The sequence below is a fragment of the Chanos chanos genome, chromosome 9 (genome assembly GCF_902362185.1).
Source record: "Chanos chanos chromosome 9, fChaCha1.1, whole genome shotgun sequence".
NCBI classification, from domain to species: Eukaryota; Metazoa; Chordata; class Actinopteri; order Gonorynchiformes; family Chanidae; genus Chanos; species Chanos chanos.
The window spans coordinates 42,125,514-42,135,178 of NC_044503.1; positions in this window are offsets into that span (position 1 = coordinate 42,125,514).

Genomic DNA, 9,665 nt, shown 5'->3' on the forward strand with positions numbered 1-9,665 from the left:
ACTGTGTCCTTATGTCAGAGATCAGTGTAAACTTTATGGGTTTGACTGTGTCCTTATGTCAGAGATAAGTGTAAACTTTATGGGTTTGACTGTGTCCTTATGTCAGAGATAAGTGTAAACTTTCTAGGTTTGACTGTGTGCTCATGTCAGATCAGTGTAAACTTTCTGGGTTTGACTGTGTCCTTATGTCAGAGATCAGTGTAAACTTTATAGGTTTGACTGTGTGCTTATGTCAGAGATCAGTGTAAACTTTCTAGGTTTGACTGTGTCGTTATGTCAGAGATCAGTGTAAACTTTATGGGTTTGACTGTGTCCTTATGTCAGAGATCAGTGTAAAGTTTCTAGGTTTGACTGTGTCCTTATGTCAGAGATCAGTGTAAAGTTTCTAGGTTTGACTGTGTCCTTATGTCAGAGATCAGTGTAAACTTTCTGGATTTGACTGTGTCCTTGTGTCAGAGATCAGTGTAAACTTTCTGGGTTTGACTGTGTCCTTGTGTCAGAGATCAGTGTAAACTTTCTGGGTTTGACTGTGTCCTTATGTCAGAGATCAGTGTAAACTTTCTGGATTTGACTGTGTCCTTATGTCAGAGATCAGTGTAAACTTTCTAGGTTTGACTGTGTCCTTATGTCAGAGATCAGTGTAAACTTTATGGGTTTGACTGTGTACTTATGTCAGAGATCAGTGTAAACTTTATGGGTTTGACTGTGTGCTTATGTCAGAGATCAGTGTAAACTTTCTGGGTTTGACTGTGTCCTTATGTCAGAGATCAGTATAAACTTTCTGGGTTTGACTGTGTCATTATGTCAGAGATCAGTGTAAACTTTCTGGGTTTGACTGTGTCCTTATGTCAGAGATCAGTGTAAACTGTTAAGTAACCGAATAGTTTATTCTATAAAATGCAGAATAAACATTAAAATGACTTAATTAAAGTGAAACATAGGATAAATTTTATGTTTTTATGATGGGCCTCAAAAGAGTTATCAAGTTAAATTATCATGTGAATTATATTGCTATGAAGAGTTTGGCCCAAATTTAGGCTGATATTTTTATTTTCCATTGCCCTTTGATACAACTGTGCACAAAGAAACTTAAACTGGACTTTTTTTTTTTTTTTTAATTTTGACATTTTTGTAATTTTTTTCACAAATATTTTATGTTTGTACCTGTCTGACAGCAGATAAATAGTCATGTATCTGAGGATAAAATCGAGGCTTTGGTCCATACCAGATCCGTTTACACAAACATATTTTCTCACTGTATAAGATGTGTCTGATGAACTGATAACTGAAGTGTTGTGTTTGACTGCGATAAACAGACTGAATAAATAAACTAAAATGACTGGAAGCCTTTTTCTGTTTCATGTGGAGTTTTACACTGGACACATGCTCCCTTTATTTACTCACTCATTCATGTGATATGAACCTGAACTGAAACCTTTTAGCTTCATGTAATCACACCGGAACCTGACCGTAATTGATCACAGAGTAGGGGTGGAGTTATAGTGTGAGGGGTGTAGTAATAGTATGAGGGGTGTAGTTATAGTATGAGAGGTGTAGTTATTGTGTGAGGGGTGTAGTTCTGGTATGATGAGTGTAGTTCTAGTTTGAGGGATGTAGTTATAGTATGAAGGGTGTAGTTATCGACCTTCAGACAGTTACATGTCGAATACACAGATATTTTTCTGTGAGGTTCTCACAGTAACATTCATGGTCACATTATGAATAAAGAACATTGTAGTGATAGAAAGTTCCTTTGTTTGTTTAGTGTTTATGTTTCATTGGTTCACTGTCTCAGGTTCTCTCTGTGTCTCTATGGTGCTTGGCTAGTTCCATTCCATGAAATATACCCACACACAGCTTTGTGGTCTACAGGTCTACGCGTGTGAACTGTGCATGCGTGTGTGTGTGATTGTGTGTGTGAGCGTGTGTGTGTACCTGTGGTATTTTGGCTCTCTGCTTTCCACCTAAAAATAACAGATTGGAGTGGGTTCACGTATGAGAGAAGAGTTTGGTGGTGGTTTTCACTGTGCCTACAGAACAGACAGAAGAAGCAATCAGTCCATATTGCTTCATGCACCTCCACAAGATGTAGTGTAAACACACACATTAAATCATCACGGATTTAATAACAGAGAGGAAATATGGTATTGTGTAAACTTGCTAAAACATTTCAAAGATAACGCGAGTTTCTTTGGTCATATATTTGATTTTTAAAATTGTTTTGAGAAGATTTCAAATAAATAAAGTTCAAATACAGTCAGCTGTGTTTAAAAAAGAGCAAAATGACAAAATGAAAATAAGACCAAAATGTCACAGCAGCATTTCAGTCAAACAGTTTAGAAGAGTCATGAAAAGCACCAGGATTTGATCAGTCAATTAACATGAGCAAGATTACTGCAGCGTAAATGAAGTTTAACAGATTTTAATTCTGTTCATATTCAGTTTAACAGACTAATGCAGAATAAATTCAGTTTAGTATATTTTAACTGAGTTTAAATTCAGTTAAACAGCTGGTTTGATGTGGTTTTATGCAGTTTAATAGAGTTTAATGCTGTGTAAAAGAAGTTTAACAGGTTCTAATGCAGTTTCTGAATATGTTCTCTCTCACACATCATCATCAAGATGATAATGACTCAGAGACCTTTGGTAAAGTATTCTGCTTTTTTCTTAATAGACCTCTGAAATAAATAGGTTTGAGGATATGAGCACTAACTCACTCTCTCTCTCTCTCTCTCTCTCTCTCTCTCTCTCTCTCTCTCTCTTTCTCTCTCTCTCTCTGAGAAATATACCACAGATAGATCGTAGCCTGAGTCCTTCCTGTCTGTCTGGTCTGAGAGAGAAATGGGGGGTGGGAGTCTAAAACAGATTAATATCATTTCAGACAGAGAATTCTCTCTAGACTTTAAATCAGCAGTAATCCAGTCTCCTCAAATAATATGTTTCCCTCTTTGATTCTGAGCAAAGTTTTCACAACAATGTCTTTTATACTTTCACCAAGATGAATCAAAAGAAATGATCTTAAAACCTATTGGTTATTGGACTTATTAACTGAATTTCATGTGTGTGGGAGAGAATTCTCAGCCTGGACCAGATGTGGCTAAGATTCTAACCAAACTGTTCACTTACTGTCAAAATAAATAATCAAACTCCTCAGAGTCTGATGCAGTGTACATTTATTGCATGAACTCAAACGGAACCAGTCCTAGAGAGTGGCTGAAGCAACCTTCACAAAGCACCATTTTTTATACATATTCTTATCACTTCCCCATAAAAGGACATGCATTACCTCACCTCTCTGAGGGTGGACGCCCCTGCAGTACCAGCCTCATAGATTCCCCATCCACTCTACAATACATCATTTATGTCATATTCTCCCTTTACAACAAGCATAAGTTGTCTCCAATATTCACTGCCCTTCAGTAGTGGAGTAAGACATACCATATTTCACCATGCTTTGTCAGTGACCACAGTGCACTGGCAGAGGCCCCTTCCTTATTTCACATGCAGTCCCTGAAGGGCCTCACAGACCTCTTCTTTTTGAACACAGAGAGCTTTTTTTTCTTTTTGAACACGGAGATATTTCTTGTAATACAAAAGGTTGTATATTTACGACTTTTAACACAAATAATTACCCCTATAAATATTATTACATTATTGTTAGTGTTTATCATGGTTGTTACAACGATTGTCTTAATAAGGGAACATGTTATTTCTCGGACATGAGTGTCAAATACAAATGTTGTGTCAGCTTTTTTATTTCTGGATTTCAGCTGATATTGCCTGTAACAAGTTTCACTTCCTCACAGCAGTAAGGAACTAAAGCTCCACACAGGCCAGGGATGGATGTCCAAATCATTTTATCTTTGATACAAAAAAAGGAGGATTAAAAAAGAAAGAATAAGGAACATACAATTCTTCCATCACTGAGATCCTACAACCTACAAATTTACCTTCATTAGTAGTAGTAGTAGTAGTAATAGTAGTAGTTGTCGTAATAGTAGTAGTAGTAGTTGTAGTAGTTGTAGTAGCAGTAGTATTTTAAAATCCTGTTCTTAGCTGTGTACCTCTATGGTGCCTGAACCTTGTTAATTCTGTTCATTTGGAGTTTACAGGTCAGTCACAGTTCTCATTCAGTCTATAGTTATGTCTGTTCTCAGCAGCAGGAGTTTGTCCTCATGTGACCTGACTGAATCTCCACAACCTCCTGTAGACTGTAGGTCTGCTGGACACACAGACCATTTTCCATTAAACACCATCAAAATGATCCAACACTGTTTATCACTGAATCTTTATTAGGTAACATTACACACTGCACCGTAGATTCATGCAACTCTGATTAAATGAGTTCAGTCTTTTCTGGAACAGTGAAAATGTCTTTCACTATGTTTCTTTACCTTTTGTATCTGGTACAGTCAAGAACTGACCGAGTTCAGAACTGTACCAGGTCTTTTTTTTAGATTCCAGTGATTTCTGTTCTCAGAACTTTCATATTTTCATTATTTTGAACTGTCACCCTGAAATAGTTTTTTGTTTGTTTGTTTGTTAACAGTAGTTGTGTATTCTGACATAGACCAGGGCAGTGGAGCTGTCTGACCGTAAACCTCTGTCAGTCTCGTTCAACAACCGTCTTTTTCCAACCACAGGCTCTACTGTTGGCCGGATGTTTATTTCAGTGGTGGATCATTCTCAACAAACCTGTTACACTGTCATGTGTGAGAACCCCGCAGAACTTCTGTTTCTGACATGCTCATATCAGGCGTCCACATCTTACATTTATATTACACTTACCCATTTATCAGATGCTTTAATCCAAAGTGACTTCCAAGACAAAGATTAAGGAGCTGTCTGTTACATACGTGCCACTGCTAAGTTCAGTATTAGACCAGATACAAACGTAAGACTGTTGAAGGAAAATAAGAGAGTGGACTATGAATGGGTCAGAAGCCCCATAAACTACTGACAACAAGTATCATAAAAAGTGCTGTGTAGTACCAGTCATAGAGGGAAGGAAAAACTACAGCATAAAAATAAGAGCACACAGGACAGTGTCATCACCGACTTACAGACTTAATCAAGAAGGGCCATGAGAATGTATAAGGAAGTGCCATGAGAATGTATAAGGAAGGGCCATGAGAATGTATAAGAAGGGGCCATGAGAATGTATAAGGAAGGGCCATGAGAATGTATAAGGAAGGTCAATGAGGATGTATGAGGAAGGGCCATGAGAATGTATGAGGAAGGGCCATGAGAATGTATAAGGAAGGGCCATGAGAATGTATAAGGAAGGGCCATGTCTTCGCCAGTAGACAATGCTGGATATAAACTGTAGACTGTGCTGTGTGTGAATAACCCAGTGGAGTTTCTGTCTCTGACATGTTTATACTGGTGTGTCTGGTGCCAACATCTTCCCATTCTTTCTGTGAATAATACAAACACCCTTCACATGTGCGCGTGCACACACACAGGCACGCACATGCACACAGAATACCCAGGTCCATATTTTACCTGTTTAAATTAACAGTGTGAATCCTGGTCCTCTCACTGACTGAACACTGACTGGTTCATGGAAATGACAGTGGAACCTCACAGAACAACTGAATTCACAGGTTTTAGAAAATGACACCGTTTTTAATAAATGTGTGAATGAGTGTGTGTGAAAACTGTGAATTCATCTCAGAGTTGAAGTCTTCTGTGGTTTTAAACTTCGTGTTCTCAGAAGTCTAAATGTGGAGTCAGTCACACTGACCAATGGGAACTGTTTTCACAACTTTTTTTTCTCTTTTTTTTAAGTTTGTACTCAGAGGAAAAAACAGTGTTCAAACTGTACAGTCTCTTGCATCAAGAACAATACAGCACAGACAGAGAGAGAGAGAGAGAGAGAGAGAGAGAGAGAGAGAGAGGGAGAGAAAGAGGGAGAGAGAGAGAGAGAGGGAGAGGGAAAGAGAGAGAGAGAGCGAGCAGCACTGACTGGATAATAGTTCTTTAAACGTGATTATCAAATCAAAATGTCCATCACTTCTAGGCCAGTCTGTAAATCTTTTATGACTGACTACAGATCCCTGTGGGAAACCAAAACAGCCATCAGAGCCCATGTGTCTCTGGATTTATTATAACACAAAACAATGAGTGACTGCACAACATTAATTCATTCATTCATTATCTGAGCTGCGTATCCTAATTAGGGTTGCGGGGGGTGCTGGAGCCTATCCCAGCGCTCATTAGGTGAAAGGCGGGGAAACACCTTGGACAGGCTGCCAGTCTCTAGCAGGACTGCACAACAACTTTTAAAAAATCAGGAAAATGTGAGAACTTTTAGAAACAGAAAAAACACAGACTAGAACAAAAGTGGATTTTTCTTTTCAGGTTTGACCTGCTGACGGGTGAGACAATAGTGACACCACTTTACATATTCACTTATGGATCAAGTTCAGGTTTAATCAGGAGCAGGGTGAACTTTCAAGTTTACAATTAATGGGGATCAGGTCTAAGGTGAGTTGAGGGTCATAGGATCAGGTCTAAGGTGAGTTGAGGGTCATGGAATCAGGTCTAAGGTGAGTTGTGGGTCATGGGATCAGGTCTAAGGTGAGTTGAGGGTCATGGGATCAGGTCTAAGGTGAGTTGAGGGCAATGGGACCAGATCTAAGGTGAGTGGAGGGTAGTGGGATCAGGTCTAAGGTGAATTGAAGGTCATGGGATCAGGTCTAAGGTGAGTTGAGGGTAATGGGATCAGGTCTAAGGTGAGTTGAGGGTAATGGGATCAGGTCTAAGGTAAGTTGTGGGTATGGGATCAGGTCTAAGGTGAGTTGATAAAAGCTGTAGTGAAAGACAAAATATCAGGAGAGACCGTCTGAAAGACAGATAGTGGACTTGGATCCAGAAGGCAGGTAGTGTAAACTGGAGTAGAAAAGGAATCCCATTACGTCAGCTCCCTCATGTGGACTAAACATGTCATGTCCTCTATATGCTGTTTCACATTATACATTACATGTATTCATTTAACAGACACTTTTACTTCTATTGACTTTAAGTGACTTTCAAATGAGGCAAAATACAAAACCAACCATGAAAGTGCTGTCTGTGGTGTAAGTTCAGTATTAGAGCAGATACAAGTGGGAGAAAAAGAGTTAAGAGAGTGAACTACACACAGACACAAGTAGATACAGTGCTAACAGACATGGGGCTACATGTGTGAGAGAAGAGTCAACACTAATAGTGGGAATACTGTGAACAATGATCAACACAACAACTACACTTCTGCTATAAGAACAAAGCATGACTGTACGTAAGTAAATACACACAGGACAGTATGAAGCATCAATAAAGTATTTATAAGGGAGTGTCAAGTCACATCACAGAGAAACAACTAATACATACAATAATACAGAACATCTGAGTCATTTTCAGTAGGGAGTGGGCAGGTGTAGGGGGGTGGGTTACTTTATAGCTGTGGAACAGAGTTTCCTGGAAAAGAGTCTTTCGATGCTTCTTGAGGATTATGAGGGAGTTAGCAGACTGGATGGAATTGGCCAACTCATTAAGGAAGGGCCATGAGAACAGTTCCACTGGTTGATCTGAACAGTTCCACTGGTTGATCTGAAAACAAGCATCCAGCTACCTTGGTCTGAGGAGGCCAGCTGGAGGGTGGCTACCTGGCTTGTTGCAAGAGCAAACCTCACAGGCGGACAAATAGATCTTGATGTCCTCTTTCATGGAGGGCCACCAAAAACGCTACTGAATTAATGCCGTTGTTCTGGCAATCCCTGGATGACATGTCCCCAGTCAAGGACCTGCTTACAAACATGGAGAGACACAAATAGACAGTTTGGAAGTTCAGTTCCTGGGCCAGGGTCTTGAGCTTGTACCTCCCTCACCTGTGTCTTCACATCAAATTGAGCTGCAGCCACCAAGCAATGAGGGGGAAGAATAGATTCGGAGACTTCTGGATTTTCAACTGCAGAGAATTGTCTGGACAGTGCATCTGGCTTAATGTTCTTAGATCCTGGACAGTAAGATAATTTAAAATGAAATCTGGCAAAACACAAGGCCCACCTGGCTTAGCGTGAGTTGATTCTTTTAGCAGACCTCAAATATCCCAGGTTACGGTTATCTGTCCAAACTATGAACGGCTGTTTGGTGCCCTCTAGCCAGTGTCTCCATTCCTCTAAGGCCAATTTCACTGCCAGCAGCTCTCGATTGCCATTGTCTTAATTCCACTCCGCCTGTGAAAGACAGTGAGAAAAATAGGCACATGGATGTAACTTTATCAGTTGGAGACCTCTGAGATAGGATTGCCCCAACTCGTGTCTTGGATGCATCGACCTCTACGACAAACTGTAGAGACGGGTCTGGAATGATTAAAATGGGAGCAGAGGAAAACCTGGTCTTGAGTTCAGTGAACACCTCCATGGCCTGTTCTCCCCAGACAAAAGGGGCTTTGGTCAAGGTCAGAGCAGTGAGAGGAGTGGCAGCAGAACTGTAATTACAAATAAATCGTCTGTAGAAATTGGCAAATCCCAGAAACCGCTGGAGCTCGCGTCTGGAAAAAGGAGTGGGCCATTCAGTCACAGCTTTCACCTTGGAGGGGTCCATCTGTATCTTATTGGGAGAGAGAATAAAACCAAGAAATGATATTTTTGTGCATTTCTCTGCTTTGACAAAGAGTTGATTTTCAAGGAGCCATTGTAGAACCTGCCTCACATGAATTCGATGTGCATCAATAGAGGTGGAAACCCCCCCCAAAAAAAGAAAACAAAAAAAAACAAAAAAATATCATCCAGGTACAGGATATCATCCAGGTACACAATCAAAAAACGTGTTGATCATATCTCGGAGTACATTATCTAAGGCTTGGAAAACTGCTGTGGCATTGGTCAATCCAAAGGGAACAACAAGGCATTCATAGTGTCCAGTTGGGGTATTGAAAGCAGTATTCCATTCGTCCCCCTCTCGGATTCTGACCAGGTGGTATGCATTGCGCGAATCCAGTTTGGTGAAAACCTGCGCACCCTGTAGTAGCTCAAAAGCAGTGGTCATGAGGGGAAGAGGGTAACGGTTCTTAATAGTTATATCATTTAAGCCCCGGTAGTCCATGCAAGGTCGCAGGGATTTGTTTAACAAAAAAAAAAAAAAAACCCAAAAAACCCCAAAAAAGTCCCAGCTCCTGCAGGTGAAGTGGAGGGGCGAATGATGCCTGCTGCCAGGGACTCAGAGATGTATTTCTCCATGACCTCTCTCTCTGAGGGGGGCAGAGAGTAGATGTGACCTTTAGGAAGGACAGTGCCGGGTAAAAGGTCACAGTCATAGGGTCTGTGAGGAGGGAGAGACGTTGCTCTGGACTTACTGAAAACTGGCTTGAGATCAAGCTATTCAGGGGGGTCACAGGACAGATCTGGGAGGGTGTCTTCGGGCAGAGAGTAAAATGACTCATGGAAACCGGCAGCATTAAGGCAATAGGCATGGCAAAAGGCATTCCATCCTAAAATGGAATTATCAGTCCAGCGGATATGTGGATTGTGCTTTGATAGCCAAGGCAGTCTTAACACAATGGGTACAACAAAGATTTCCTCAGAGTGGTTACCTGAAACTTGTTAAAGCACTGGCTCAGAAACCTGGTGGATGACACTGAAACACTGACCATTTTGAGCTCTGGCAGTAAGAGGCTGATC